General features: G+C 41.0%; 1 long non-coding RNA gene across 2 annotated transcripts; it reads right to left on the bottom strand.

Annotated features, from left to right (window-relative positions):
- Positions 1-5,144: 5,144 nt before the first annotated feature.
- Positions 5,145-7,621, bottom strand: LOC124292708. Of its 2 annotated transcripts, none has more exons than XR_006902604.1 (4): positions 6,590-7,621; positions 6,072-6,199; positions 5,703-5,807; positions 5,145-5,154 (listed from the first exon to the last, which is right to left on the bottom strand). It is a non-coding gene; the product is annotated as an uncharacterized LOC124292708 (long non-coding RNA). The 2 variants fall into 2 exon arrangements; XR_006902605.1 differs by having other exon boundaries at positions 7,251-7,621.
- Between the last annotated feature and the right edge of the window lie 158 nt (positions 7,622-7,779).

Genomic DNA, 7,779 nt, shown 5'->3' with positions numbered 1-7,779 from the left:
AGGCGGGGTGGGTCGTGGGAGAGGACCTCTCCTCTCCTCAGAGGAGAGGAGGGGGAGGGGCGGTGAAGGGGGAGAGGTGGGCGGGGAGGGGGTAGGGACGGGAAGGGAAGGGAAGGGAAGGGAAGGGAAGGGAAGGGGCGGGGATGGGAGGGGTGGGGAGGGTGGCAGGGAGGGGCCGGGAGGGGGAGGGAGGGAGGGAGGGAGGGCGGGCGGGCGGGAGGGAGGGAGGGAGGGAGGGAGGGAGGGAGGGAGGGAGGGAGGGAGGGCGGGAGGGCGGGAGGGCGGGAGGGCGGGAGAGTGGCGGACGGATGTCGATGCGAGCCCGTTAGAGTTAATAGTGCAGTACACCCCCCCCTCCCCGCGCCGTCCCTCCCTCCCTCCCGCCCGCCCTCCCTCCCTCCCTCCCTCCCTCCCGCCCTCCCTCCCTCCCTCCCTCCCTCCCTCCCCCTCCCGGCCCCTCCCTGCCACCCTCCCCACCCCTCCCATCCCCGCCCCTTCCCTTCCCTTCCCTTCCCTTCCCGTCCCTACCCCCTCCCCGCCCACCTCTCCCCCTTCACCGCCCCTCCCCCTCCTCTCCTCTGAGGAGAGGAGAGGTCCTCTCCCACGACCCACCCCGCCTCCTCCTCGGCCACCTCGTCCTCCTCCTCGTCCACCTGGTCCTCCTCCTCGTCCAGCTCGTCCTCCTCCTCGTCCACCTCCGACCACCTCGGGTAATACCTGGAATAGTAATGAATATTTTTAGTATAGGAACACATCAAAAGTATTGTGTAAGGATTAATGTAATTAATCAATTGATTAATAATATAATGAATTGTACAAGATCATTCATAGCTACTGAATATGTGCTTGCACGAAAAATGAATTGAAATAATTTATTGTAAACGTGACAAGTTTGTAATATTTCAGATGAAATATAATTACAATTGCCATTAAATATTATAAGAATACTAATTAATTAATTAATAATATAATAAATTGTACAAGATTATTCATAGCTACTGAATATGTGCTTGCACGAAAGATGAATTGAAATAATTTATTGTAAACGCGACAAGTTTGTAATATTTCAGATGAAATATAATTACAATTGCCATCAAATGTTATAAAAGTGTTTTACTCACCTAGCACAAATCCTCGTCCTCCTCCTCCTGAATCACCGAGATTACCCGCAACCACGGCCAACCACCTCGAGTTATACCTCGAATACTAATAAATATTTTCAGCATGAGAACAAATCAAAAATAATGTGTGAGGTTTAATATAATTTTTTTATCGACATATTCTACCAAAAAGATTATGAGAAAATTATAAAGTTATAGAAATTTTATTAGCGTACTGACAGCTACTGAATTTCGGCTTGCGCGAAAAACGAATTGAAATAATTTATTGTAAACATGAACCAGGAACCACGGAGCGCTTATCCTGGAAGTCGAGAAATTTCATTAGCGGACTGACAGTTACTGAATTTCGGCTTGCGCGAAAAACGAATTGAAATAATTTATTGTAAACATGAACCAGGAACCACGGAGCGCTTATCCTGGAAGTCGAGAAATTTAATTAGCGGACTGACAGTTACTGAATTTCGGCTTGCGCGAAAAACGAATTGAAATAATTTATTGTAAACATGAACCAGGAACCACGGAGCGCTTATCCTGGAAGTCGAGAAATTTCATTAGCGGACTGACAGTTACTGAATTTCGGCTTGCGCGAAAAACGAATTGAAATAATTTATTGTAAACATGAACCAGGAACCACGGAGCGCTTATCCTGGAAGTCGAGAAATTTAATTAGCGGACTGACAGTTACTGAATTTCGGCTTGCGCGAAAAACGAATTGAAATAATTTATTGTAAACATGAACCAGGAACCACGGAGCGCTTATCCTGGAAGTCGAGAAATTTTATCAGCGGACTGACAGCTACTGAATTTCGGCTTGCGCGAAAAACGAATTGAAATAATTTATTGTAAACATGAACCAGGAACCACGGAGCGCTTATCCTGGAAGTCGAGAAATTTTATCAGCGGACTGACAGTTACTGAATTTCGGCTTGCGCGAAAAACGAATTGAAATAATTTATTGTAAACATGAACCAGGAACCACGGAGCGCTTATCCTGGAAGTCGAGAAATTTTATCAGCGGACTGACAGCTACTGAATTTCGGCTTGCGCGAAAAACGAATTGAAATAATTTATTGTAAACATGAACCAGGAACCACGGAGCGCTTATCCTGGAAGTCGAGAAATTTTATCAGCGGACTGACAGCTACTGAATTTCGGCTTGCGCGAAAAACGAATTGAAATAATTTATTGTAAACATGAACCAGGAACCACGGAGCGCTTATCCTGGAAGTCGAGAAATTTTATCAGCGGACTGACAGCTACTGAATTTCGGCTTGCGCGAAAAACGAATTGAAATAATTTATTGCAAACATGAACCAGGAACCACGGAGCGCTTATCCTGGAAGTCGAGAAATTTTATCAGCGGACTGACAGCTACTGAATTTCGGCTTGCGCGAAAAACGAATTGAAATAATTTATTGTAAACATGAACCAGGAACCACGGAGCGCTTATCCTGGAAGTCGAGAAATTTTATCAGCGGACTGACAGCTACTGAATTTCGGCTTGCGCGAAAAACGAATTGAAATAATTTATTGTAAACATGAACCAGGAACCACGGAGCGCTTATCCTGGAAGTCGAGCTTCACCGCGTAGCGGACCCGAAGCGCGGGATCCGGGAGGTTGAGAACCCGGTACTCGAAATACGTAGCGGCCCGAAGCGCGGGATCCGTGAGGTTGAGAACCCGGTACTCGAAATTTGCGGAGCGCGACTCTCATCCGTCCGCTCTACTGCGCGGTTGTTACCCGACTGAGGAACTCGGCTAGCCGATTTTAGATTGGTGACGTCACTTTCCGAACATCCGAAAATTCAAACTTTGGTTTCGAACTGTAATACTACGTATGATGATGTATGATGTATGATGTATGATGTATGATGTTATGATATGATGTATAATGATTTTAGTCTTCACGTTTCATACAAGAAATACACACTCTATCTCTCCGGCCGATTCCAGACTCAAGCGACCAGTCCCTTCGATGGTCAGCCGTTGACTGCAGATATATTCTTCAGTGAACGGGTCTGCTAATAACGCTGCCGTTCTGCGACAGTTGGATGATGAAAAATTTCGCTCGTATCTTTCAAATGTGCGTTAAAATACACTCGAAGTGTTAAGAAGCGTCGTTCTTTCTCTCCCTATCACCTTTCTAGGTCTTTAAACCACTACGCAGCGTTAAATACTGTCTCATATACGAAGCATCCATTTCATCTCGTTCAAAATTAGCGCATCCGTGATGTATTACAGTTACTCTGAATTTTTTTCCATCCGAATACTTTTCGAAAAACAATTCTGCTCCTCCACCCAACGCAGATGCTTCACTTGCGACCAGCTAAAACAGCGTTTCGATTCTATGCCTATGAAAATTCAAGATCGAGAGAGCAAATGAAAAGTTGTTGGAATAATTATGAATACTAATGTTATGGAATACATCGAGCGCGCGTCGAATAAAATCCCATTTCGAAATGAAAAATACTTCTCTTATCATATCATAGCTAATCTAGTAATATAGGTAGATAGGATGGTTGGAGGTGTTCGGAAATGGTAGGACATTTCAAAAGTTAAAGTCGACGACGATCCGGTGCATCAATTTTATCGTTACAGATTTTCTTTTCCCATGAAGCATAGAGTATTCAACAACGATAATGCAGTCCTTAAAATTCATCATTCATCTCTGTCTGGAAAGCTAATTCGCAAGGTGTGGTATTCTAGATATGTCAAAACTAAGCTAGCGGCACGTGTTTGCATTATTAGTAAAATACCCGTACTCTACATACACTGTTTCTAATCTTTTGCTACATTTGGTTTAATCCCCATGCTTCCACAGCACGAATAGTCGGAAATGTTTTTGATTATCCATAATAAAATAAAAGAAGTAACAAAGCTTAAATTTATTGTTAAAGCTCCAATGAATACATCAAACTGCGGTCGAATTCATTTATTATTTGCACATGACTTCTGTACATTTGATAAATTATTCCTAAATACATTGAAACATATGTATTTATAATGAAATATCATGCAATGGGCTGTGTAAACTACAAACTATAATTTCTATCAAATAGCTGCTTTTATGTCAACTGGGCTTTGAGACTCAGTTAAGTTGGATCTCGATTTTTGCCATTGTATGTAGGACATTGGGTTACAAGAACAAATGCGAATTACGAAGAACTCCGTATTAGAGATAAGGAAATTTTAGTTCAAGTATACCTATACACAGAAATCCGTATGTGAATATACTAAGACCTCTGTGTTTATTGTAAAAGTCTAGTTTTAAATATGTGTATATATTTATATACACATGCATAAGTATACGTATACATATATACACATACATGTACATAAATAATTGCCAAGAAATTATAAACACTCACAACTTGTCGCAAATGGAGTAAAACGTAAGGTTAATAATATACAAATTACACAAGCGCACCATAAAACATGGCAAGGGTAATCCTAGTGCAGTGATTGTACAAACTGAAGAAATATACATTTACATATACATGATATAAATTAATAGACTAGAAAAGAGTATTTAGAGAGCTTATCTAATTCCGATCTTGTCACAATAGATCATTAACATAATCAATATACGGTTAAAGCTGTATTAGCTACATTCACTATTAGAGATAATATTTTTTATCCATTTTTATAGTTATTTAATTTCTTGTACAACAATTTTTCAAACTTCACCGCAAAATGCCCAACGAGTTCTCGTAGTGCAAATACGAGTCCAATTACCTTACAGATGGCATTACATTGATTTTTGCCTTCTCGCGTCGAGTTATAAATACAGAGAAATCTCAATGAAAGCTCATTTCTATAAGATTTATTGTAGTGCTGTATTCGTAGCTGTACCTGTTATTCTATATTATATACTGTCCTAAATTTTAAACACACAGCACAACAATGGCTGAAAGCACAATGGCAAGAAGAGAGGAGCAATTTGCATCCTAATAAATCTTTTCTTCTTCGTACGTAGCGGAGCGATGTCACGTCGGAGGATATGTACTAGTGGATCACTAGGTGGGGCACAGAACTGAAACATAATTGTGTTGAAAATCTTCAACATCTCTTACAGAAAGTAGGTACGTTGCCAGACCTTATATACCAACAATGAATAATCGTAGAGGCTATATTCATAAATACTTACAAAAGTAAGCTAATATTTTACCCGCAATTGCTTATTACTGATAACTTGATATGATAATATCCCCTCCCCGCCCCTCCCCGCATACATCTACTTCTACTCCTACTCTACTCCAACTCCTACTCCTACTTCTACTCCTGATTCTACTCCTACTCCTACTCCGGATCCTACTCTTACTTCTACTCCTGATTCTACTCTAACTCCTGATTCCACTCCTAGTCCTGATCCTACTCTTACTCCTGATCCTACTCCTACCCCTGATTCTACTCCTGCTCCTCATCCCATTGCCACTTCTACTCTTGCTTCCACTCCTGATCCTACTCCTACTCCTGATTCCACTTCTACTCCTGATCTTACTCCTACTCCTGATGCTACTCCTATTCCTACTTCTACTCCTACTCCTACTCCATTAAATATTATAAAAATGTTATACTTACAGCGCACAAGTTGTCGTCCTCCTTGTCGTCCACCTGGATCACCCGCAACCATCTCCGACCACCTCCAATGACCACTGCTGACCCCCTCGGGTCATACCTCGAATACTAATAAATATTTCAAGTATTAGAACTCATCAAAAATATTGTGCAATGACTAATATGATTTTTTCATTGTCACATTTTACCAAGAAGTTTATGAGAAAATTATAAGAAATTATTGAAATTTTATTACCGCATTGATAGCTACTGAATTTGGGTTTGCGCGAAAAATGAATTGAAATAATTCATTGTAAACGTGACAAGTTTGAAAAATTGTAGAAAAAATGTAATATCAATTGTCATTAAATATTATAAAAATGTTATACTTACTGTGCACGAATCCTCGTCCTCCTCCTCCTAGTCCTCCTCCTTGTCCACCTCATTCACCCGCAACCACTCCTAACCACCTCCAACCACGACCAACCACCTCCAACGACCACCGGTAATCGCCTCGAATTCTAATAAATATTTTTAGTATCAGAACACATCAAAAATAATGTGTAAGGATTGATATAGTTTTTTTTATTGACAGCTTTGAACAAGAACATTATGAGAAAATTATGAAAATTGTAGAAATTTGATTAGCGCATTGATAGCTACTGAATTTGGGCTTGCGCTAAAACTGAATTGAAATAATTCATTGTAAACATGACAAGTTTTCATAAATATTAGATCAAATATAATTACAATTGCCAACAAATATTTTATGACAATAAATTTCGTCAATAAATACCACAGAACAATCATCCAAGTGCTAACAGATTTGAAACAAGACACACAGCAATTTTAGCTCTAATTGAACGACGATTTTGTCATGTATTCCTATTTATACTATGCCAACTACACACCAACTGCAATTTCTTGATCCTGGTCGTTCGGTTTTTTTTCCGATTCAAAATGTTATCTGAAGCATGCATATTGGTTTGATTGTACAAAACATAACGTTTTCAATAATCAAACTTGTAAACTTGAGAATTAGTCCGGAAGGTCAACATTCATCACGTCAAGGACCTGGACAGCCAGAACTACGGAGCACTCGTCCTGCAAGTCGAGTTCCACCAGGAAGCGGACCTCAGTGCAGGAACCACGTAGCGCTTGTCCTGGAAGTCGCGTTTCATCAGGTAGCGGACCAGCAGCGTAAAAACTACGGAGCGCTTGTCCTGTAAGTCTAGTTTCAACAGGTAGTGGACTTGGAGCGCAGGGTCCAGGAAGTAGAGAACGCGGTACTCGAAATCCGCGGAGCGCGATTCTGATACGTCCGCTCTACTGCGCGGTTGTTTCCAGACTAAGGAATTTGGCTAGTTGATTTTAGATCGATGACGTCAAGAGAAAAAAAATTTTTGATGACGTCACTTCCTGAACATCCGAACATCCGAACATCGAAACTTTGGTTTCGAACTCTAATACTGTGTATGATAATACTATGTATGATGTATGATGTACGATGATGTGATATGATGTATAATGATTTTAGTTCTTACATGTCAGATGTAAGCAGCAAATACGCACTTTATCTTTCCTGCCGATTCCAGACTCACGCAGCTAGGCACTTCGATGGTCAGCCGTTGAATGAAGATATATCCTTCAGTCAACGTGTCAGCTAATAATGCTGCCGTTTTGCGACAGTTGGATGATAAAAAGTTTTGCCTGCACCTTTCAAATGCGTGTTAAAATACACTCAAAGTTTCAAGGAGCTTCGTTCCATCTCTCCCTATTAAGAAAAAATAAAAATCCCCGACAATTACCTTTTCAGGTCTTCAAATTAGGACACTGCGTTAAATACGGTCTCATATACGGAGCATCTATTTCATCTCGACCAAAATTAGCGCATCCGCGATGTATTACAGTTACTCTAAATTTTTTCCCATACGAGCACTTTTCGAAACCAATTCTGCTTCTCTACCCAACGTCGATACTTCACTTGCGACTAGCTAAAACAGCGTTTCGATTCTATGCCTACGAAAATTCAAGATCGAGAGAGCAAATGAAAAGTTGTTGGAACAATTATGAATATTAATGTTATGGAATACATCGAGCG

Source organism: Neodiprion lecontei, chromosome 2 (genome assembly GCF_021901455.1).
Source record: "Neodiprion lecontei isolate iyNeoLeco1 chromosome 2, iyNeoLeco1.1, whole genome shotgun sequence".
NCBI lineage: Eukaryota > Metazoa > Arthropoda > Insecta > Hymenoptera > Diprionidae > Neodiprion > Neodiprion lecontei.
Note: the sequence above shows the minus strand (reverse complement) of the source record. Positions and strands in the feature narration are given on the sequence as shown.